Source organism: Stegostoma tigrinum, chromosome 7, assembly GCF_030684315.1.
Source record: "Stegostoma tigrinum isolate sSteTig4 chromosome 7, sSteTig4.hap1, whole genome shotgun sequence".
Taxonomy (NCBI): Eukaryota; Metazoa; Chordata; class Chondrichthyes; order Orectolobiformes; family Stegostomatidae; genus Stegostoma; species Stegostoma tigrinum.
In genome coordinates this window covers 6,840,707-6,866,766 of record NC_081360.1, presented here as the reverse complement: position 1 = coordinate 6,866,766, position 26,060 = coordinate 6,840,707, and the positions used below count along the sequence as shown (strand labels likewise).

Sequence of the window (26,060 nt, the reverse complement as noted above, 5' to 3'; positions counted from 1 at the left end):
CAGGAGATTGACACCAGGTAACAGAACTGGTGCATGCACAAAGGGACAAATGGCCTTCTTCTCTACCATAACAAATTCTGTGATTCTGTGAAGTTAGTCCTATATAGTAATTCACATATGTCCTCATGAAGAGCCTGGTTGAACTGTGGGAAACATGCTAGCTTTTATATTCTGTTCCCCTCTAACTATTTAGACAATATTCTGATGAACAGTCATCAACTGAAAGACTATCTCTGTCTCTCTTTCTCTCTTCACAGAAATTGTCAGAGCTGCTGAGTATTGTGAACATTTTTGCAGTTGTATTGCCACAGGACAGCTTCTGGTGTCTGTGCATATCCATCTCAACTTATTACAGAACTTTGAGAGAACATACAGAAGCAAACACTTATGGTTTATCTTGAATTCCTCTAAGCTGGTATCTGAGGTACATCAGAAACGTGCTGGTCAATACCCAGGATAGTGTACCACCTGGGACTCTCTGAAATTCCTCATGGATGATTCAAATTGCACTGTACACTCACAGGCCAGGTGAATAGATGACATAGTGGCAATGACAAGTCACATCTTTGCGTGTCTCTGCTACAGCAACCTGATAGTGGTGTCCTCTGCTCCTGCCCAAGCAGTATATTGGGGCTCTGAGTAGGGACATTGTGAGTTCAATACAGGTCAAAGACATAAAGATGCCAAAATTGAAGACTGCAGGAGGCAGAGTGGCTGGGGCTACGGATGGATAGTTTTCTGCAATGACCTGGCCAACACATTAACTCCATTAATATTACTAAAAGGCTGCTCTTCATCTCATTTCAGACTTGCTTTTGCAAAATTGGCTGTTGCATTCTCATACATAACAGCAGTGACTACCCTTCAAAATAACCTCACTAAAACATCTCACGGTTTCCTGAGACCTGAAAAGGTCTTGTCTTTGTACAGGTTTTCACACTTCTGAACAGTGGCTATCACTTTTATTATAATTCATTTGTGGAATGTAGGTGTTAGTGAATGGGCTAGCATTTGCTGGTTGTCCCTAGTTACCCCAAAAGGTGGTGGTGGCAAGCTGCCTTCTTGAACTGCTGCAGTCCACGTAAGTAAATGTTTTGATCCAATGAATGAGACAAAGAATCCTCACAGTGTGGCAACAGGCCCTTTAGCCAAACCTCAGACCATCCCACCCAGACCTATCCCCTATAAGCCCACTTAATCTACACACCCCTGATTAGCATAGCCAATCCACCTAGCCTACACATCTTTGGTCTGTGGAAGGAAACTGGAGCACCCAGAGGAAACCCACGCAGACACGGGGAGAATGTGCAAACGCCACACAGACGGTTGCCCAAGGGCAGAATTGAACCCGGGTTCCTGGCACTGTGTGGCAGCAGTGCTAACCACTGTGCCACCCCACAACATTGGAAAAGGCTAAATGCATCTTCATCAAGGTGCTGCTGACTTGACTTCCCAGCATTACATTGAGGTGCTGCTCAGGAATTTGCTGTTTAACTTCAACCACTCTTTGCAACTTTCTGCTGCTGGGGTTGTCACCTACAAACTCTTCTACATCTTGACAAAATGGCCACTTCTTACATTGTCAGTCATGGGATGCTCATTCCACTCTGACAGGGAATCACGCTTAGGGTGGGGGGGGGGGGGGGTGGGTGGGGAAGGGAGAGTCAGGGACATGCAGTTTATGAATACTAACACCAAAGATTCATAACCGATTCTGTCCAGTGGTAGAACTGCAGTCTTGACTTCTGTGAGAACTGTTCCCAATGTGCTCAGTGAGTGGTCCACTTGAGAGCTTTGTCTCAGGGGGAAATGCAATATCCAGTCAGTCACTTCATTGCTGACAGAGGTCCCAGAGTCCTGGTAGTCTGGCATTGCTTTGAATCCAGGTCTGGGTCCCTTTATGGATTGCTATTCACCTGGGCAAACTTTATGGTCAAAGGAGCTTTAGCTCAATGTTGCTGGAACCAGCAATCCCACTGTCCAGCACTTCCTGGAACTTGGACAGTGTAACAAGTGGGAGGTGATGGCCTAGTGGTATTGTCACTGAACTGTTAAACCAGAGACACAGATAATGTTCTGGAGATCCAGGTTTGAATCCTGCTGTGGCAGATGGTGGAATTTGAATTCAATAAATATCTGGAATTAAGAATCTAATGATGACCATGAATCCATTGTCAATTGTCAGGAAAAATCCATCTAGCTCACTAATGTCTTTTAGGGAAGGAAACTGCTATCCTTATCTGGTCTGGCTTACATGTGACTCCAGACCCAGCAATGTGGTTGACTCTTAACTGCCCACTGGGCAATTAGGGATGGCAAATAAATGTTGCCTAGCCAGTGACACCCTCATCCTGTGAATGAATAAAGGAACAAGGGCATATGACTTAGTAGGGTTTGACTCTGCTGTCCACACAGCTAAAGATGATCCAACTAACACCATCCCATCTTTGTCACTAGGAATCAGCACTTGGGGCAAGTACCACCAAGGAGATAGTGAAGGCCTTCAGAGTTCAGTGTCCAAGCAACTGAACTCCAGCCTTCAATGTCGAAGAAGCTAAACTCCAGCAGGGGATGGCAGCTTGTCAAGGCAACACTCTCAGCGTGGATTGTAAGTGTAAAGGAGTAAGTCCATCAGAAAGACAGAAATGGGGATGATTGCCCATGATTACACAATGTTCAGCACCACTTGCAACTCCTCACGTACTGAAGAAATACATGTTCAGATACAAAACAATTTGGACAATTCTCAAGCATGGGCTGATGAATGGCAAGTGACATTTGTGTCACACAAATTCCAGGCAAACACTATCACCGATAAGAGATAATCCATCCAGCACTCCTTGACATTCATTGTTATTACTACTATAGAATTCCCCATTGTCAACATTCCGGGGTAACTACTGACCAGAAACTGAACTGGGCTCACCATACAAACACAGTCACTACAACAGCAGGTCAGAGTCTAGGAATACTGTGGTGAGAAACTCTCCTCCTGCTTCCCAAAGCCTGTCCATCATCTACAAGGTACATGTCTGGGATGTGATGGAATACCCTCCACTTGTCTGGACGGGTGCAACTCCAAGGCCACTCAAGAAGCTTAATACCATCCAGGCCAAAGCAGCCCACTTGGTTGCCACCACATCCACAAACATCTTCTTCCTCCCCCAACAAAGCTCAGTAACAGCTGTGTGTACTGTTTGCAAGATGCACTGATGAAACTCACTGAAGATCCTCAGACAGTACTTTCCAATCCACGACGCCTTCCATCTGGAAGAACAGGGGCAACAGAAACATGGGAACACCACCACCTGCCAGTCCCCCTGGGAACGACTCACCATCCTGACTAGGAAATGCATCGTTATTGCTTCACTGTCTATGGGTCATGATCCGAGAGTTCCCTCTCTAAACATATTGCTTGTCTACCCTCAACACACGGACTGCAGCAATTCAAGAAGGCAGGTCACCGCCACCTTCTCAAGGGCTACAAGGGACGGCAATAAATGCTGGCCCAGTCAATGTGAATAAATGAAGGGTTAAACGCTAAATATGTAAATAGTCTACATCAGCAGTGATGTTAGTGATCACATGACAACAGACTTTGGGGAGAGAGTGTTAAACCTTGTGCTCAGTTTTTTTTGTTCAAGTAGTTAGATGTTTAACTAAAGGTAAAGTTACCAACGGTCTGGTGTTCGGTAGACCCTATTGATCCTGATCAAAGACGCATCGTCCGCTCAGACCTGCTGCGATGATAACGGGGTTGGTGGGGAGGGGAGCTGGCGCTGCCCGAGAAATCTCCTTTGTGAAGGACAGCAGAAGTCACGGTAAGTGGAGACGGAACTGTCAGGAAGGTTGTCAGCGACAGGGTGCCGTTTCGGTTAAAGCAGACAGACATTCAGGGTGTGGGAGGGCTCAGGACAAATAGCCAGTACTCTCACTAGTGGTCAGGTGCGGTGTAGACACACGCACAAGACACGGTTTACAAATAACTGAAGGTCCAGACCCGAAACGTCAGCTTTCCTGCTCCTTTGATGCTGCTTGTCCTGCTGTGTTCATTCAACTCTACACCTCGTGATGACGAATAACTGATTCTGGTTTGGTACTGCCCCTGGGCTTTGGGAACTTTCTAAACTTTGCTGTCCGTGGCTGAAAGCACTTTGGACCACACGCCTGCTGTTCTCAGTACAGTAAATCAGAAAGAGTAAAGTTTTGGGGGTGATTCTCTGCAAGCTCCCTCACAGAGCACACAAACACGCCCACACATTCGCGAAAGTGCAGGGGAGGGTCTGACCCTGTCCGAACTGGAATTTAACACCTACCACTTCACACGGGCACTCACCAACAAACATCAGCACTGACTCTCAGTGATTCGTGCAGAAAGGGAAGGGGCTGATTTTCAGGCAGGAGGCAGAGCTCCGTTCGGAAATAGCGAGGGCACTTTTACACAGGATTCAGCCAGTGCCACGTTACAGAAGGCAACCCTCTCGTTAAAGAAAGTTAACACCCCAGGAGGAGTGCAGCTCCTCTTCCAGCCTAAAGCCACAAGGGCTCCATCTGCAATATGTGCCCACAGTCTGTTCCATGTTCCCGGAGGACCCTCTTCGCCCTCTGGTGCAGATTCCATTCCACTCGTCCACCACCCCCTCCCCCCATCCAACACAGGGCAGGCCCAAACTGCAATCCGTGCTTGCTTGTAAGCGCTAAGCTTCACAACTACGGTCGTGTTCTGGCCCGACAACCATTGTGTAAGTCAGCAGCTAAAGGCCCCAGCCCCGCTTTAATGCACTTCAACACACACACACACACACACACAAACTGATGATATTTGTCGCCGAGGTTAAATCATATGGGAAGCGCGGGAAGAGGCAGCGGGGAGGCACAGAGGGAGAGAGAAATGAGAGAGACTCTCTTGTTCCAAAGGGTCTGTTTGTCAGTGACTGAAGCTGGTGTTTCTCGTTGCTGGCCAGACTTTGCAGTCAGCCCTTTTCAGCACCATTGTGCTAGTCAGCTCCTTGCGGTCCAAGTCGCCCTGACTGACTGACAGCAACGCTGTGTCATACCCTTCCGTCCTTCAGACCGAAAACTACAGCACAATCCAGCAAAATATGTGTGTGTGTGTATACACACAAAAAAAGGATCGTGTTGGGGCCTGGGGGTGGGGGCGGGGGGAGAGGGGGAGAAGGTGGACGGCACGGTGGTGAGAGGGAGTTGGGTGGGGGCAGGAAGGAAAATCAATGACGAGAAAAAAAACACCACTTACTCTGAAAAGAGGTCATCCTGTTTTGTTGTTTGAAATTCTCAGCTCCTAAGCACGAGGAAAGATGGCTTTGCAGATTGAAACGCACACACACACAGACATCCAATCCTCCTCCCACACTGCTGATGCTGCAGCCCACTGCAAACAACACAAAGGCTGCTGACGTCAAGGAGACATGAATGGAAGCAAATTGGGCCTCTTTTTAGAATTGAACACAAGTCTGGGAGTTACGGGGGTTGGGTGTGTGTGTGTGTGTTGGGGGGGGGGGGGTGCTGGTGGATATGGGGGGGCGGGTGGGTTTGCTGCAAGCCAATGAGACGTGTGTAGCTGCAGCCCTTTGCTTCCGAATGAACGCACTGGATTGATTCAGCTAGTCCCGAGCACAGTCGTTGTGTCCCTGGGATCCTCTGGGCACCCACTCCTCGCCAGCACTTCCGTGGCTCCTTTGGGGAAGGCGGGGTGGGGGTAAGGGGGTGGAGTGTTGCCCTTGCCACGAGCCTTGTGGGGTGTATCGCTTTGTTGCTAGCTGATTTGCCAGTCCAGGATGAAGCTAGGCTACATTCAATCGCAGCCAGAAATCTCTGCTACTGGCGGTGCATCAGCTGGCCAACGAGGTTGGCGGGGAGGGGGGAGCAGAGGCAGATGCAGCAGTGATCCCAAGTTGGCAGTCACCATCTCTGAGTTATTCCTTAACTCATTGATTTTCAAAACCTGGGGTGCCCACTTTCTATAAATTTTCCATTGCCAATCACTGTTACAGAGACTGGTGGAACACTGCAGGCCAGAAGGGCTGACTACTCCATGCCAAATCCACCCTGTGCATTCCCATGTTTCGGTACGGATGCCCTCAATGGGACACTGATAATATGGGGACATCTTTGTTTGACTGGTCAGCGCCAAACCAAAGAATACAAAGGTGAGATTCACATTCCCACAAAAGGTGAGATTACTATTCACATCTGCACCAGCATAAAGTTGAGCTTTACAGTGTGGAGCTGGAGGAACACAGCAGGTCAGGCAGCATCAGAGGAGTAGGAAAGTCAACTTTTCGGGTTTACACCCTTCATCGGGAGTTGATGAAGGGTGTAATCCCAAAACATCAACTCTTCTCCTCCTCTGGTGCTGCCTGACCTGCTGTGTTCCTCCAGCTCCACACTGTACTGACTCCGACTCCAGCATCTGTGGTTCTTGCTTTCTCAAAGTTGAGCTTTAACTGCCTGGGCCCTAAGCTGGGGAATTCACACAAACTCTCCATGCCACTGATGGCACCAAGAGGCTTATTAAACCTGTGTTGACCAGGACTTTGACCTTCTGCCTGACAACTATCATCTCACACCATCAACAGATTTTCTCACAAAATGCCTTTGAGAGTCATCTCAGGATAATTAAGTACATTGCAGGTGCTATGCAAATACACACAATGGTTGTTTAGCAGGAAATTTAGCAATTTTTATAGAACACACCATCACAAGGGGCACAAACTGTTATAAAACACACACTGAAAAAGTGGGCCTACTGTCATAAAACACACCATCACAAGAGGGACATAGAGTTATACAGCATACCATCACAATGTGTGCATGCTGTTATAAATCACATGATCACAAGGGTGGCATACTGTTATGGAACACACTTCCACAATGTATACATATTGTTATAGAACATGCCGTCACAAGGCGTACAAACTGTTATGGAATACATTTCTACAAAGGATACACTCTGTAAAACGACACACAATCGTAAGGGGTATATATTATTATAGAAGGGGTCATACTTTTATAGAATGCATTACTACAAGGGGGACATATAGTACACAATACACCATTACAAGGGTTACAAACTTTTATTGAACACACCATCACATGGGGGAAGTACTATTATAGAAGATGCCATCATAAGGAGTACATCCTGCTGCAGAGCACGCCATCATATGGCGTACAACTGCCGTCGAACACGCAATATCACAAGTTGTAAATTTTGTTGTAGAGCTCACCATCATAAGCTGTACATACTGATATAGAACACAGTGTACAAACTGTTGTAGAATTCACCAAGACCACCATCCAGACACAAACACCCTTGAGTTGCCCGAACAAAGCTCCAGGGCTGACAATTCTCACTGTCATGCAAGCTCCCACCACCTCAACTATGGAACTAATGAGTACACTGAGATGTAGATATAAAGAGACTTTATTTTTCAGAAACATGATTGGTTCTGCACTACATCTGTTTGTGGGCCTCTCTGTCTGACCCTGAGTGTGACTGTGCCACCATGATGCCTAACTTCAGGGCTGCACAGGATGCGCCATGGATCGATGTCTGTGTTTAAGAGCCCACTGCAGCATCTGGAAGCTAGAGGAACAAGGTGTTCAAGGAGGAATTGATTCTGCTGATGTAATTGCCCCTCATCCTGCAACATCCAGTACTCTTCCCCTGCCCTGTGTACAAAAATGCTGGCATGAATGGGAACCTCAAAGTCATAGAGATCTACAGCACAGAGAAAGGCCCACTGACCCTTCTGAGTCTGCATGAATCACAAACAGCCATGTAACTATTCTAATCCCATTTCCCAGAACTCAACATGTAACCCTGTATGCTTTGCATCACAAGTGCACAGCTAAATCATTCTTAAACACTACGAGGGTGTCTACCTCTACCATCCTTACAGGCAGTGAGTTCCAGATTCCCACCATCCTCTGGGTGAAAACGTTTTTCCTCACATCCTCCCTAATATTTTGCTCCTTAACTTAAAATCTACACCCCTTGGTCACTGATCCCTCTATCAAGGGGAAAACTTTCTTCCTGTCTATCCTATCCATGCCCCTCATGGTTTTATACATCACAATCATGTCCTTTCGTAATCTCCTCTACTCCAAAACAAAAACAACCTTGGTCTATTCAATCTCTCTTCATAACTGGAACTCTCCATCCCAGGCAACGTTCTGGTAAATCTCCTCTCCCCCCTCTCCAGTGTTATCACATGCCTCCTTTAATGTGGATTTCAGACTGCACACAATACTCTAGCTGTGGCCAAGCCAATGTTTTATACAGTTCCAGCAAAATCTCCCTGCTCTTAAACTCTGTGCCTTAACTAATATGAGTAAATATCCCATATGCATTTTTAGCCAATGTAGCCCATCTGTCCTGATACCTTAAGGGACCATGTACATGCACAGCAAGATCCCTCAAACCCTTAGTGCTTCCAAAGGTCCAACAATTCATTATGTATTTCCCTTGCTTTGTTAGTCCTGCCCAAGCACCGTGCTGCCCTATGGACCAGTCCAAACCCTTATGACAAAAGAAAGAATAAAGTGGAATAACTGAACTCTGTTGGAAAATGAAACAGAATAGTAGATTACTTAATTACTAAACAGTAACTGGCAAAGACATTCAGTAAGATACATTGTCTCACATGCAATTCCAGCAGTAGGACGAGAACCCCCAGCATTCCTTGCATACACAGGCAACCCCTAACTCTAGCTTGTTTGCTAATTCCAAAAGCTTTGTCTTGTCTTCTATAAAACCCCTGAAGTGACTTCCTCCACTCCCAGGAAACTCTTAGTGACTGAAAGAGCCTTTATTACTCAACGTATTCCCTGTTTAAACCAGCCAAGTGCCACTCATAAAAATCAAAAAACATCAAATTTACCATTCACTGCATTTGAGTCCAATCTAAACCCAAACTAGAATAAGAGATCTGGACCCCAGAATAAGCCCCCCATTTGTTATGGATGAGACCAAATCCCCTCAAAATATATTCAGAAGATAGCCTAAAGCCTAAGCTTTTCTTATTTCAAAGGCAAGTGCCAGGCATTATGTTTCCAAATGCAATTTGATTTGTCGAACTACCAGGCTGAAAGCAAAACACACTTAATTCATACATTATAGTTAAAATACAGCAAAAGAAAGAAGAAATTGGAATAACTGCCCTCTTCTGGAAAGCTTAACAGATTAATAGATTATTTAACTTCCCAGCAGTAACTTCCAACATAGTAACATCCCTTATACATACTCCTGGTAAAGCATTCAGTAAAATTACCTGCAATTCCAGCAGCAGAAAGAGAACTCCCAGATTTTAGCTGTAACAAAGAGAGGAAAACCAGCTTCCACATCCAGCTTCAAGAGCCAACAAAAACTGCTACTGGCAAACTATAACCAAAAACCTTGGGTCTGGAGGAGCTTGACACCACCCATTCAGGCTGCTTCTATTGTTCCAACTTAAAAAAAAGACCTCACAAGCTGTTTATTTTATTGGATTCAAACAGATAGCCTGGCAGCTCTGTCTTAAAGCCACTCTTCAAAAGGAAAACAGGCCAAAATACACCTCTTAAAACCATAGTATCGTCACACCTCCTCCTCTGAAAGAAAACGAATCATTAATATACAAAGATGGTTTCATTTTTAAAAGCCTTCAGTCTTAGGCTATTAGTACAGTATGATACATATACTGACATTGACTCTAAGCACAGAAACATTCACTACTACAGTCCATTTCAGCCTGTTTATCCCCGACACTGAATGCCTCTGCCTTCTTTCATCAAAATCACAAAAGTGTCATTCTTTTGAGCTGCCATGTGTATAGTTTTCAAATTGAATGGTTGCAATAATAAGCTCCATTTAAACAGTCTGGAATTTTTGTCCTTAAGCTTTTCCAAAAACTTTAAGGGGTTATGATCAGTATATGCAATTGTCTCAGACATGTTACTGGCAATAAATATGTTGCCATGTTGCAACACCAACAGCAAACTCGAGGCCTCCTTCTTGATCATGAGATATTTCTGTTGATGATTATTCCATTTTGTGGTAAAATACCCAATAGGTCTTTCTATCTCCTCATTGTCTTCTTGCAAGAGTATGGCACCAACACACTTACCAGTCACGTCAATAGCCACTTTGAGTGGCTTTGCGTGATAAGGTGTAGCTAACACTGGGGCAGTAGTTTCAGGCTGTCAAATACCTTCTGTCATTCCTCCATCCACTGAAATTTTCTGCACTTCTTCAACAAGTCAGTCAGTGGAGCAACTACACTGCTAAAATTCAGTACAAACTTCTGATAAAAACCAAGAGGTACAAGGAGTCATAATGCTTCCCATTTCATCGATGAAATGGGAAACTCCCCAGTAGATCTTGTTTTCATATTCCATTGGGGCCATCTGACCATGTCCAACAACACGGCTCAGGAATGTGACTTGGGCTTTTGTGAACCCCTCTCCTAAAATCTAATCTAAAATTTAATACGGATGCTCCAAATCTTCATTCTGTATGTAATTAAAAATCACCAGATCATCGATGTACACCACACAACTGGATAGTCACAAATGACTTTATTGGTTAGTCTTTGAAATGTGGCTGGCACATTGTTCATACCAAAAGCTTTAAATTTAAACTGGTACCTTCCATTTGACCTCACAAAAGCCGAAATTTCCTTCGCTTTTTCAGGTAAAGGTATTTGCCAGTATCCTCTGAGTAAATCCAACTTAGAAATACAAGTTGCTTGTCCCACTTTTTCAATGCAGCCTTCCAAACATGGAATAAGATAGGAATCAGATTTTGTAACTGCATTGATTTTGCAATAGTCCACACCTAATTGTCAGGTACCATCTATTTTTGGCATCATTACTATGGGTGTGCTCCATTTTCTCCAACTCACTTCAATTATGTTGTCTTTGACTATGCATTCAAGTGCTTTTTTGAACCTGTGCCAACTTTAGAGGTTTATGTTTATAAAGATTTTGCTTAATTGGAACAGCATTTCCTATATCTACATCATGCCTAATTAGATTAGTATTTCTCAGCTTACTCTCACATATCTCCGCATGTGATTGTACTAACTCTTTCATATCATTTTGATTTTCCTCTGGAAGGTATTTCAATAATTTATCCCAATTTTTGAGAACTTCCTCATTGTCCAGTTCAATTATGGAAATGTCCAATTCTTGGTTCTTCAATCATGTGTTGAAACCAATAACACATTCTCGTTTTGCTTTCCTTCCTTATCAGAATGCCTTTTGAGTGTATTCACATGCCACACTCAGATTTCTTTTCATCTGGTATTCTTATCAAATAATTCATCTCACTCAATTTCCCTTTCATTTGGTAAGACCCACTTAACCTCACTTTTAAAGATTCACCTACCACTGTGAGTAATGCTAACACTTTATCTCCACTAGCAAAACTACAAAATTTTGATTTTTTGTCTGCCTCCTGCTTCATCACATGCTGTACTGCTTTCAAATACTATCTAGCCAATTTACCCACTCTATTTAATCTTTCCCTAAAATTTGACACATAGTCCAAATATGTGGTCTCCGAACTCTGACCTACTAATTTCTCCTTAATTAATTTCACTGGCACTCTTACCTCATGCCCACAAACTAATTCAAATGAATTGAATCTAGTTGATTCATTAGGTGCATCCCTTATTGCAAAAAGTACAACTGGAATTCCTTTAACCCAAACTTCTGGATAATCTTGACTATAAACCCTCAACATGGTCTTTAAAGTTTGATGCCACCGTTCTAATGCTCCCTGTGATTCTGGATGGTACGCAGTGGATCTGAATAATTTTACTCCTAAGCTATCCGTAACTTCCTTGAATAACTTTGATTTGAAATTTGACCCATGATCTGATTATACTTCTGTGGGTGGTTTGTATCTAGTAAAAAAATTGAGTAATACTTCTAAATCCTTTTAGCTGTGATACTGCATAATGGAATGGTATTAGGCAATCTCATAGACACATCCATAATACATGAAACATAGAACATGACAGCACAGTACAGGCCCTTCGGCCCTCGATGTTGTGCCGACCTGTCATAGTGATCTCAAGCCCATCTAACCTACACTATTCCAAGTACATCCATATGCTTATCCAATGACGACTTAAATGTATCTAAAGTTGGCGAATCTACTACCGTTGCAATGGTCAAAAAATACTGATTCCCAATTGTTGTTTTAGGTAGGACGCCTATGTAATCAATCAAGACTCATGTAAAAGGCTCCCAAAATGTGGGAATGGGTATTAAGAATGCCGGGTGTATCACTGCTTGAGGTTTTTCAATTACCCAACACATATGACATGTCCAGCAAAATTCAACCAGCGCTTATGTGGTCCAGACCAATAAAAATGTTTTTGTGTTTTGGCTTGTGTTTATCTTACTCCCAAATGACCTCCTACTGGTAATTTATGTGCTACCACAACACTTCCTTTCTATAACCCATTGGTAATAGAACTTGATGAACTTCTGCCCATTTCTCATCCACCTGAATATGTCATGAGCACCCTTTCCTCATCAAGATGTCATTTTTAAAATAGTAACATTCTGGGATACACTCAGATTGTCTTCTGTGTATGATTTTTGAGACAATTACTTTATTTTTTTCATTTTTCCTTTGAAATTGAGCTAATTTCTCTGAACTAAGAATATCTCCTTTGTCCTCCACCTGTTTCTCGTTTTCTTTTCCTCAACCATTTGATCAAACATAGCCTCTGACAATTGAACTTCAACTTCCTTGACTTTACTCTTAGAAACAGAAGGAGAAATCTACCTGTAGCTTTGTGACCTTGTTACCACACAGTCAGGAAAAGTCCCAGGATATACTTCCTCTAATACCTCAGTTGCCTGATTTTCCATTGGCTTTTCAACCAGTAGGTATCACTCTCCGTGATCCAGCTATATCATTATCAAGGATAAAGTGTATTTCTGGAATGAAGTTACTCCTACCACCACTTCACTACTTTGCCTCGGACTCTCCAACCTCATCTTATGTAATGGAACACTGCTCTTCTCACCGTGAATTCAGCATTGAGGCATAGACTCATTCGGCATGGAGACAGACGCTTTGGATTAACCAGTCCATGTTGAACATAATCCCAAAAAAAAACTAGTCCCGTCTGCCTGCTCTTGGCCCATATCCTTCCAAATCTTTCCTATTTATGTATTGATCTGGGTGTCTTTTAAACATTGCAACTGTGCCCACATCCGTGCCTCCATCAGAAAGTTCATTCCATATATGAAGCACCCTCTGTGTAAAAAAATTGCCCTCATGTCTTTTTTAAATCTCTGTCCTCTCACCTTAAAAATATATCTCCTAGTTTTGAAATTCCCCCATCCTAGAGAAAAGGCACCAACCATTAACCCTATTTATATCCCTCACAATTTTATAAACTACTATAATGACACCTCTCAAGCTCCCATGCTCCAGTGAAAAAAGTCCCAGACTATTCAACCCTTCTTTATAACTCAAACCTTCCATACCCTGCACCATTCTGGTAAATCTCTCATGAGCCGTCTCTGGCTTAATAACATCCTTCCAATAACAGGGGGACCAGAACTGAACACAATACTCCAGGAGAGGCCTCACCAATGTCCTGTACAACCTCATCATAACTTCCCAACTCCTACACTGAAAGGACTGAGCAACAAAGGAAAGTGTGCTAAAAGCCTTTTTAACCACTTGTTTATATGTAATGCTACTTTCAAAGAATTATGTACCTGAACCCTGAAGTCCCTCTGTTCTACAACACTACCCAAGGCCCTACCATTAATTGCACAAGCCATACCCTTGTTTGTTGTACCAAAAATGCAATACCTTGCATTTATCCAAATTGAACGCCATCTACCATTTTTTAGCCAATTGACCCATTTGATCAAGACTCCTTTGAAATCTTAGAAAACCCTCTTCACTACTTAACTATGCGGTTAATTTTGATGTCATCTGCAAACTTACTAACTGTGCCTAATGTATTGTCATCCAAAAATCATTTATATAAATGACAAACAAAATAGGATCCAGAACCAATCCCTGTGGAACACTGCTGGTGACAGACCTCCAGTCTGAAAAATTAACCTTCTACGACCACTCACAGTCTCCTGCCGTTAAGCCAATTATGTATCCAATTGGCGAGCTCATCCTGAATCCCATGTGACCTAACTTTATTAATTCGTCTACCTTGTGGAACCCTTGTCAAAGGCTCTACTGAAGTCCAAGCAAACAACGTCTACTGCTCTGACCTCATTAATCTTTTTAGTAACTTCCTCAAAAAGCTCAATCAAGTTTGTGAAATATGATTTCTCTCACACAAAACCATGCTGACTATCCTAAGTCAATTTTTGCATCTCTAAATGCTTATAAATCTATCTTCTAGAATCACCTCCAACAACTTACCCACAACCAAAGTCAGACTCATAGGTTTATAGTTCCCTGGTTTGTCCTTACAACCCTTCTTAAACAAAGACACAACATTCGCCACCCTCCAGTCATCAGGCACCTTAGCTGTGATTATAGCTGATGCAAATATTTCTGCAAGGAGTCCTGCAATTTCCTTCCTTACTTCCCACAGTTTTCTGGGATACATTGTATCAGGTCCCAGAGATTTAGTCGAGCCTTATATTCTCTAAGACCTCCAGACATCATTTTCTGTAATGTGAATAGTTTTTAAAAAAACATAGTTCTAAGTGTCTGAGTACTCCAGTCTCCATTTCTTTCTCCAGAGTAAAAACTGATGCAAAATATTCATTTAATACCTCTCCCATCTCCAGGGGTTCAACATGAAGATGACATCTTTGATCTTTAAGGGGCCCTGCACTTTGTCTAGTTATCCTCTTAGTCTCAATGTACTTGTAGAATCCCTTTGGATTATCCTTAACTTGATCTGCCAATGCTCTCTCATACACAGTCTTTGCCTTCCTGATTTGCTGTTGCTACGATTTTGGCAATGCTCCTTCTAAATTACAGATCTTTTCACCTCTCACCATCAAATATTGACTTGCTTCATTATCTCTTAAAATCTTAATTTCTTTACCTACTGCACCTGGCACACATGAGTAAACCTGACCCAGACAAGTAAATTCTTAAATGCAATCTGGCACTTTTTTTCTCACATAACCCTGATCAGGTTATACATTCTGTTGCAGCTTTTTGGTTTCTACTGTGTTTTCCTTTACCACTTCAACAAAACTCACTGGCTTGTCTTATTTCCCCACATCCGTCTTCCCAGTGCTTTTTTAAGCCATCCACTGTGACTTCAAGATAACAAAGTATGGAGCTGGATGAACACAGCAGGCCAAGCAGCATCTCAGGAGCACAAAAGCTGACGTTTCAGGCCTAGACCCTTCATCAGAGAGGGGGATGGGGAGAGGGGGAGGCGGACCGAAGATGGAGAGAAAAGAAGATAGATAGAAAGGAAAGTATAGGTGGGGAGGTAGGGAGGGGATAGGTCAGTCCAGGGAAGACGGACAGGTCAAGGAGGCGGAATGAGGTGATAGGTAGGAAATGGAGGTGCAGCTTGAGGTGGAAGGAAGGGATGGGTGAGAGGAAGAACAGGTTAGGGAAGTGGAGACAGGCTGAGCTGGTTTTGGGATGCGGTGGGGGGAGGGGTCGAGCTGGGCTGGTTTTGTGATGCAGTGGGGGGAGGGGAAGAACTGGGCTGGTTTTGGGATGCAGTGGAGGATGTCCCTGTCAGGCAGGGAGGAAGTGATAAGGTAAGGGAACCGTGGTTTACTAAAGAAATTGTATCTCTTGTTAAGCGGAAGAGGGAGGCTTATGTGACAAGATGGTTCAGATGAGACGATGGAGAGGTACAGATTAGCTAGGAAGGATTTAAAGAGAGAGCTAAGAAGAGCAAGGAGGGGACATGAGCAGACATTAGCAGGTAGAATAAAAGAAAACCCTAAAGCTTTCTATAGGTATGTGAGGAATAAGAGGATGACTAGGGTAGGAATAGGGCCAGTCAAAGACAGAAGTGGGAAATTGAGTGTGGACCCTGTGGAGATCGGAGAGGTACTAAACAAATATTTCTCATCTGTTTTCACTCAGGAAAAGGAGAATATTGTAGAGGAGAAAACTGAGTTACGGGCTATTAGAATTGAAAGGATTGAGGTTAGTATGGAGGAGGTGTTATCAATTCTAGAAGGTGTGAAGGTAGATAAATCCTCTGGGCCAGATGGGATTTTTCCGAAGATTCTCTGGGAAGCTAGGGAAGAGATGGTGGGGCCTTTGGCCTTGATCTTTGAGTCATCATTGTCTACAGGTTTAGTACCAGAGGACTGGAGGATTGCAAATGTTGTGCCCGTGTTCAAGAAGGGCAGTAGAGATGACCCAGGTAATTGTAGACCTGTGAGCCTTACGTCGTTGTAGGAAAAGTTTTGGAAAGGATTATAAGAGATAGAATTTATAATCATCTAGCAAGCAACAATTTGATTGGAGATGGTCAACATGGATTTGTCAAGCGGGGGGGTCGTGTCTCACAAACCTCATTGAGTTTTTTTGAGAAGATGACCAAGCATGTGGATGAGGGTAGAGCAGTTGGCATGGTGTACATGGACTTCAGTAAAGCCTTTGATAAGGTTCCACATGGTAGGCCATTGGAGAAAATGTGGAGGCATGGGATTGAGGGACATTTAGCAGTTTGGATTAGAAACTTGCTTTCTGTAAGAAGGTAACCAGTAGTGGTTGATGGAAAATATTCAGTCTGGAGTCTGGTTACTAGTGGTGTACCTCAAGGATCTGTTTTGGGACCACTGCTGTTTGTCATTTTTATAAATGTCTTGGACACAGACATAGGTTGATGGGTGAATAAGTTTGCAGATGACACTAAAGTCGGTGGAGTGGTGGACAGTGTGGAAGAATGTTGCAGGTTGCAGGGAGACTTGGATAAACTGCAGAATTGGGCCGAAAGGTGGCAAATTGAGTTCAATGCAGATAAATGAGAGGTGATTCACTTTGGGAAGAATAATAGGAAGGCAGAATACTGGGTCAATGGAAAGATTCTTAGTAGTGTGGACGTGCAGAGGGATCTTGGTGTCCACGTACATAGATCCCTGAAAGGTGCCACCCAGATTGATAGTGCTGTTAAGAAGGCATACCATGTGTTAGGTTTTATTGGTAGAGGGATCGAGTTCAGGAGCCGTGATGTCATGCTGCACTGTACAGAACGCTAGTGCAGCCTCGCTTAGAATATTGTGTGCAGTTCTGGTCACCCCATTACAAGAAGGATGTGGAAGCATTGGAAAAGGTGCAGAGGAGATTTACCAGGATGTGGCCTGGTCTGGAGCGAAAGTCTTATGAAGAAAGGCTGAGGGACTTAGTCTTCTTCTCTCCAATGAGAACAGACCTAAGAGGGGATTTAATAGAGACATACAAGATGATCAGAGGATTAGATTGGGTGGACAGTGAGAGTCTTTTTCCTAGGATGATGGCATCAGCTTGTACGAGGAGGCATAGCTACAAATTGAGGGGTGATAAATTTAAGACAGATGTCAGAGGCAGATTCTTTGCTCAGAGAGTGGTAAGGGCGTGGAATGCCCTGCCCGCCAATGAAGTTAAGTTAGCCACATCAGGGGCATTTAAACAGTCCTTGGATAAGCATATGGATGATGATGGGATAGTGTAGGAGGATGGGCTTAGATTAGTTCACAGGTCGGCGCAACATCGAGGGCTGAAGAGTCTGTTCTGTGCTGTATTGTTCTATGTTCTATGTTCACTTGTGATTGAATTTTCGGCATTTCCAAAGATTCCGATGGCATTCCTGGCAATTGTAAATGCTGTGCGGTTGCCACAGTAATCTCAGACTCGTAGCAATTGCCTTACAGGAGACAATAGAAATAATTACCGTACCCATGATAATAGTAACAGCTACCCTACACAAGAAATAATTACCCCACTCGGTAGCAACAATAATTACCATACATAAGATAATGCTAATATTTATCCTACTCAGGATAGTGGTAAGAATTACTCTACATGGTGCAGTGGTAATATTTACCCCACCCAGAAGGATGGTTAAATTCACACCACCTCAGGCAGAAGTAACAATTCCCCTAACTCAGATGGTAAAACTATTACCTCAAATAGGATAGAAGTAATAATTCCCTCATATGGGATGGTGATACTGAGTACAAGAGCTGATCCATATTTGGGTTAATTATATAAATTTGCCATATGAAAACGTTCTTGTCCTTAAGAACAACTGTTTTGTGCTGTATTACATAAAATTCTGACTAGTGTACAAATCAATGCATGGATGTGCTCAAGAATGGAACTCATTTGTAATCGGGGGATTGCCTGCAGTAATGTTAACCCGCGTAGGTGAATGACAATAATTATCTAACATGGTGTAGTAGTAATGGGCTGGCAGGGTGGCTCAGTGGTCAGCATTGCTGCCTCACAGCATCAGAGACCCAGGTTTAATTCCAACCTCAGGCAACTGTCTGTGCGGAGTTTGCACATTCTCACAGTGTCCTAGTGGGTTTCCTCTGGGTGCTCTGGTTTCCTTCCACATTCCAAAGATATGCAGGTTAGGTGGATTGGCCATGCTAAATTGCCTGTAGTGCTCAGGGGAGTGTAGCTTAGGTGGGTTATAGGGGGATGAGTCTGGGTGAGATGCACCAAGGGTCAGTGGGGACTTGTTGGGCCAAAGGTCCTTTTTACACACTGTAGGGATAATATATTCTACAATAAATGTTTTACATACATTCACAACCACGTACAGAACGGTTAATAGTTCCTTAATGCTAAGGGAAGAGTAAATATTCTAGTACGTAGGAAAGGGTTAATAGTGTGTAGAGCAAGGCTCATTATTACTTATGCAGCATCATTGCATGAACAAGTCATCTCACTATGGTCAGCTTTCACCAACTTGAGGAGGATGGAAAAAGCACACATTTATTTGGGAAATAAAAACACAGTGAAAAGAAGTAGAGATTTTAAAACATTGGCAATTGTTGTGATCCTAGCACATGTTATTTCTGGACAAATTTCATAGTTCATATTTATCATATCCCCTAGCCAAATTCCTCCGGTACAACTACAACACTGGCCTCTTGCTGACAATGTGGAAAATTGCTCAGGTATATCCTGTGCACAAAAAGCAGGGCAAATCCAAACTCGCCAGTTACCGCCCAATCAGTCTACTCTCAATCATCAGTAAAGTGATGGAAAGTATCATCAACTGTGCTATCAAGTAGCAGCTGCTCAGCAATAACCTGCGTGGTGACGCCCAGTTTGGTTTCCACCAGGGCCACTTAGTTTCTGACCTCATTACAGCCTTGATTCAAACATGGGCAAAAGAACTGAATTCCAAAGGTAAGAATGGCAGCCCTAGACACCAAGGCTGTATTCAACCAAGAGCCAGGATTTTTCATTTTAGATTTTCAGTAGCTGTTTCTGTTGTGGTCTTGAAACTGGATGTAAAAGCTATTCTTTCCTCTCTATGTTACAGCTAAAAGCTGGGCGTTCTCTCCCTGCTGCTAGAATTGCATGTGAGACAATATATTTTACTGATTTTGACTTTGTCAAGGTTGTGTTTTTGGGATGTTGCTATTTTGGAACGGTTACTGTTTTGTAGTTAAACAATCTAGTATTCCATCAAGGAGTCTGAGCAAAACTGGAATTAACAGGAATCAGGGGGAAACTGTCTGCTGGTTGTAGCCACATTTTGCAAATAGGAAGATGGTTTTGATTGTCGGGGGGGGGCGGGGGTCAGTCATCTCAGCTGCAGGACATCTCTGCTGGAGATCTTCAGAGTAGTGTCCTAGGCCCAACCACCTTCAGTTGCTTGTATCCATGACTTTGCCTCCATCATAAGTCAGAACTGGAGATGTTCACTAATGATTGGATAGTTTTCATCTCAAATTTGCAATTTCTTAGGTACTGAAGCAGTCCATGCTCAAATGTAACAAGGTCTAGACAATAACTAGGCTTGGGCTGACAAGTGTCAAGCACCATTCATGCGACATGAATGCCATGCAATGACCATCTCCAACAAGAGGCAATCTAACAACTTCCCCTTGATATTTAATGGCATTGTCATCATGAGTTCTCCTCTATCAACATGCTGGGGGCTACCACTGACGAGAAACTCAACTGGACTCATCACATAAACACGGTGGCTACAAGAGCAGGTCAGAGGCTAGAAAGACTACTAAGTGCTAGGGGCGGCATGGTGGTCAGTGGTTAGCACTACTGCCTCACAGCACCAGGGACCCACGTTTGATTCTAACCTTGGGTGACTGTCCATGTGGAGTTGGCACATTCCCCCTGTGTCTGCATGGGTTTCCTCTGATTTCCTCCCACAGTCCCAAGATGTGCAGGGGAGGTGGATTGGCCATGCCTAATTGCCTGTAGTATTCAGGGATTAGCCACAGGAAATGCAGAGTTACAGGGATAGGGTAGGGGGATGGGTCTGGGTGGGATGCTCTTTGGAGGGTCAGTGTGGACTTGTTGGGCTGAATTGCCTGTCTCCACACTGTAGGGATTCTATGACTATGAGTAATTCACCACCTGAGTCTCCAAAACCTGTCCATTTTGACAAGGCACAAGTCAGGCCTGCGATGGAATACTCCCCATTCCTGTGGACAGATGCACCTTTAACAACACTCAAGAAGCTTGACAGCATCTGGGACAAAGCAGCCTGCTTGACTGGCATCACATCTACTCTCTCCACCAGCAATGTTAAGTAGCAGCAGTGTGTACTATTTACATGATTCAATGCAGAAATTCATCTATGATCCTTGGTCAGCATCATCTAAACCCATGGCTACTTGCATCTAGAAGGTCAGGGGCAGCAGAAACACGGAACAACACTACCTGCAAGTTCCCCTCCAAGCCAATTGCCTTCGTTCAAAGTCACTGGGTCAAAATCTTGGAAATCCCTCCCTGACAGCATTGAGAGTCAACCTACAGAACATGGACTGCAGCAATTCAAGCAGGCAGCTCACCACCACATTGCCAAAGGGCACTTAGGGATGGGCAATAAATGCTGGCCAAATCCCATGAATGACTGAAAAATTTATCATTAAACATGGTGGTCTTTCACTGAAACACAAACAATCAATCCTGTTTTTAACAATAAAACGAAGTTTATCATAACAAGAAAAGAAGGTATAACAAAACAAATCAAGTCAATTACATGAAATACAATTTTAAATATCTTGAAACACAGGCTGATACACAATATTCCATTTATCTCAAGAGCAAACCTTTACAGCACTGAAAAACAAAAGAGAATTTCTTTCTCTATCTCATTGATCGATTTGACTTACATGGTGCTTTCAATCCCTAATCTTAAGAATCCAATAGCCTCTTCCTTGAATATTCACACTACTGAGCTTAGACCTTCTCAGCTTCAAATAATCCCTTCAGCATTGTAACCAAACAAGTCTCAACTAAAAATTCAAATTAAACCCTTGCTCTGAAGTAATGTATTTCTAACTTTTCTGAACTAATTCCCTGCTCCAGGAGAACTGTTGAAAACCCAAATTAAACTACAACCTCTGTAAACTGAAACCGAAATGTTTCTTAGCTGTGAGTAATTTTCCTGATTGGGAAAATATCCTGGATCCTTCTAGTTGAAAGCCAACTAATGCTTTTCAATGTTTACTGTGTTCAAAAGAACTCACCCAATGCAAACAATTTTTATTAGAGCTTTGGGAACACCACCTCTTATACTGATTTCAAAAATCATAGCTCCAGAACAACTGACAAATTAATCATTAAACGCGCTCATACCAAAACTCACATGCCAATGGTTCAAAATCCAAACTTTAAAATAAATTACATTAAAATGTAAATAAATCATATGTTTATGGCACACAATACAAGAAGCACAGATCTCATTAGTTACACATACAGCATCCAGTTGACAGGTCCTCATTTCTATGTCATCCCTTCATCACTAAATCTTGTGACACTCTGTACTGTCAGGGTTCCTAATCCATCCTACATGCCACCATTTCTAATCTCCATTTCTATCCCCACAGTGCAGACGAGGACTCACAGTGACATAACTGACAACCTGTCCTGGACTTCCCACATTGATGAGATGGTCAAGAAGGCCCAACAACGCCTCTTCTTCCTCAGGCTACTCAGGAAATTTGGCATAAGAAACCTCACCAATTTTAAAAGATGTATAATTGAAAGCATGTTGTCCCAGTGCATAATGGCTTGGTATGCCAACTGCTCTGCTCAGATCCATAAGAAACAACAGAATGTCACTGCACTGCCAAACCATCATGGAAGCCAACCTTCCATCCGTAGAGATAGTAGGAACTGCTGATGCTGCAGAATCTGAGATAACAGGGTGTGAAGCTGATGAACACAGTAGGCCAAGCAGCATCAGAGGAGCAGGGAAGCTTGACGTTTCGGGTCAGGACCCTTTCTTCTGAAGAAGGGGCCCGACCCAAAACGTCAAGTTTTCCTGCTCCTCTGATGCTGCTTGGCCTGCTGTGTTCATCCAGCTCCACGCCGTGTTATCTTCCATCCGTAGACTCCATTTATATGGCTCACTGCTGTGGAAAGTCTGCCAACATCATCAAAGACCCATCACACCCCAGTAATGATCTCCTAAAACCTTTTCTGTCAGGCAGAAGATACAGAAGCCTGATCACATGTACCAGCAGGTTCAGGAACAGTTTCTTCCTGGCCGTTATCAGACTGATGAATAGATTTACTAGCCTCAAATAATGTTGATCTTGCTAACGTTGATTTTTTTTTCTTCTTCATTCATTCACAGGATGAGGGCATCGCTGACCAGGCAGCATTTATTGCCCATCCCTAATTGCCCAGAGGGCAGTAAAGGGTCAACCACATTCCTGGAGTCACACATAGGCTAGGCCAGGTAAGGATGGCAGTTTCCTTCCCGAAGGGACATTAGTGAACCAGATGGGTTTTTACGACAATTGACAGTGGATTCACAGTCATCATTAAATTCTTATTTCCAGACATTTATTGAATTCAAATTCCACCATCTGCCGTGGCGAGGTTTGAACCAGAGTCCCCAGAACGTTATCTGGGTCTATAGGTCAACAGTCCAGTGATAATACCACTAGGCCATTGCCTCCCCAAATCACCGAGTACACGCCCTGTGAAATATAACCTATATACCTCTGTCTAAGTCTATTTGATCTGTACAACCCTGCTTACTATGATGTGCCTATACTGCTCATAAACAAAGCTTTTCACTGTACTTCGGTACATAAGACAATCAATCAATGAATTGAGGTGTAGTGATTAGTGTCTCCACGTCCGGGCCAGGAGTCATGTGTTTGAGTCACACTCCAGGACTTGAATGGGGTATATTATAACACCACGAAACGGGTCAAGTATTGATTGGTTAAGTCCTTCTGCTTCTCCTGTGACAGGCAGTGAGAATAAGAGTATCATCTGGTCAACCACAACTATGGAAGCCTCTGCCCAACAGCCTTCTCCATATTAAGAGATGCCACACACAGGTTCCTGCAATGGACAAGGGCTCAATGTCTGCTCTGATGGAAAGTTACATGTACTAACCCCATGCTCTGGGCTGACCTTTCATCCTGCTGGTGGGGAACAGAGATGGGATTTGTTTTCCATTCTTATTCCTGTCTGTAAAACATTTCATAGAATCAAATGTGGTTTAGTGACACCACCACTCCCCACTCCATACCCACACAAAATTATGCGGCCTCACACTCTTTCCAACACCCTCACGTAGATACTCTTACACTCTCACACATGTGCACTCTCTCTCACACAGGCATTCTTCCTCTCACACATACTGTGTCACACACACACCCTCTAACAGTGTGTCTCACACACTCTCTCTTTCACACACACTCTTCCTCACACACGAACACTATATCACATACACACATGCCCTCCAGCACGCTCTCTCAAGTACACTCTCTCACCCACACACACACTTTCTCACATAACACACACACACACACACACACACACCTACCCTCTCACCATCTCTATCACAAAAACTGAAAAATGCTGTCTTCTGTCTATGGATATAACCAACTGTGAAAAAGACAGCAGCAACAATGCTATCTTACGATCCAGTTTGACTAAAGAAAAGAGCTCCAGATAGCTACCTTGGGCACTGCAGGAATTTCATTAGACAAATTTACATCATCTCAAGGTGTGGAGTGGGTAGGGGAAGACTCTGTGGGCTATAAAGCAATGCAGAGAGAAGAAACACAGGTTGATGACCCAAACTGGTATGTCCGCAGTGGGGAGAAAGCTAACTGAAGAGCTCAACGAGTGAAGCAAATCAATAGGAACATCTGAATATAGGACACAAGGTACATCAGCATTGCACACACAAACAAAACGCACACACATATACAAACAAAAATGCACGTGTATAAACAGAAACACATGCACACAAATATACATAAACAATGCACAAACCCACATACATAAAAATACACACGCGTACACATAAAAACACATATTTAGACACAAACATACAGACAAAATACACAAACTCACACACAGGAAAATACACACACACGTACACACTGAAATACACACAGACTTGCATACTAACAAAAACACACAGACATGAATGTCCACGTACACAGATAAACACAAAGACATCTGCCTGGGACCATACAGTTCATGGAGCAGGTACAGAAGGCCAGTATTGACATTCCCTAATCACATTCGGAACAATCGACTCTACCTGCAGTCCAGGAGTCAGGAAACGGCCTATTCCGCTGTTGTCACAGTGGCTATGAATTCTGCCAAACAGTTTCACTGTCTGAGGTGGCACACAACACACTGTAGGCATGTGATTCTGCATAGATCCTGCCAAGAAGTTTAGTTCAGCCTGCCTGCCCTCATTCCCACTGCCTATGAGACAAAGGTCAGCGTTAGCTCCCACATAGACAGAGAGAGAAAGAGAGAGAGAGAGAGAGAGAGAGAGAGAGAGAAGTAAATCATTAATGGGCACAGAGAGACTGGAGCTGCTGTAGGTGCTCCGTGCTGGGTAAACGAGAGTGAGAGGGTGGATGGGCAGCTGTTAGTATCTCAGAGGGGGTGTCCGTCAGCAGCAGCTCTTGTTCCAGAGAAATGTGAACACTATCTCTGCATCCTCCACACCATCACACCACTGCCCCCACCCCCCACACTCTCTCTCTCTCAAACACACACACATACACACAGCTCCACTCTCTCATTCCGTCTCACACACCCTCTCTTACTCAAACACACTCTTATTACACATTCTCTCGCACACTCACACAAGTTTACACTCTTTCTTAGTTTCTCTCTCTCATACATGCTGACAATCACACACACTCTCTCTCTCCCAAAGGCACTCTCATACACACAGACTCTCTCTCCCTGAGACATTCTTTTTCTCATACAGTCTCTCACAAACTCTCAAACACACTCTCTCTCACAAACATTCTCTCCCTCACACATATTCTTTCACACCGACACTCCCTCTCTCACACACTTCAACAGTACAGAGTACAGTTTGAACATTACATACTCACGCAGCCTAGGGTACATTGTAAACATTACACATTTGCACAGCCCAGAGTGCAGTGAGAACATTGCATGCTCTCACAGCCCACAGTACAGTATGAACATTACACACTCACACAGCCCAGAGCACGGCATGAAGATTATACACTCACATAGCCCAGACTATAGTGTGAGCACTACACACTCACTCATTCAGCCTAGAGTATGATTTGAAAACTACACACTCACAGAGGCCAGACTACAGTGTGAATATTAAACTGAATTATACACTCACACAGCCCATTGTACATTGCGAGTATTAGGCACTTACACAGACCAGAATACAGTGTGAACAATGGACAGTCACACAATGCAGAGTATAGTATGTGCACTGCACATTCACACCGCTAGTGTTAGTGTGAACGTTACACACTCATATAATGTGGAATACAATGTGAACATTACACGTTCGCACAGCCCAGAGTACTTGTGAATATTACACACATTCACAGCCCAGACGACAGTGTGAAAATTACGCACTCACAGTCCAGACTATAATGTGAACATG

At 43.5% G+C, this 26,060-nt stretch overlaps 1 protein-coding gene across 3 annotated transcripts in view; it reads right to left on the bottom strand.

The window, feature by feature from the left end:
• Window positions 1-26,060, bottom strand: part of si:ch211-45c16.2 (mitogen-activated protein kinase kinase kinase 13) — a 146,656-nt gene that overhangs the window by 94,328 nt on the left and 26,268 nt on the right. Inside the window, exon 1 of one of the 3 annotated variants that reach the window (XM_048534822.1) lies at window positions 5,258-5,482. The exons of the other annotated variants lie outside the window; for them this stretch is intronic. The gene's annotated coding sequence lies outside the window, so the exon portion shown is untranslated. Of the gene's footprint in view, window positions 1-5,257; window positions 5,483-26,060 lie in introns of those variants that run through there. 3 annotated transcript variants of the gene reach the window in all.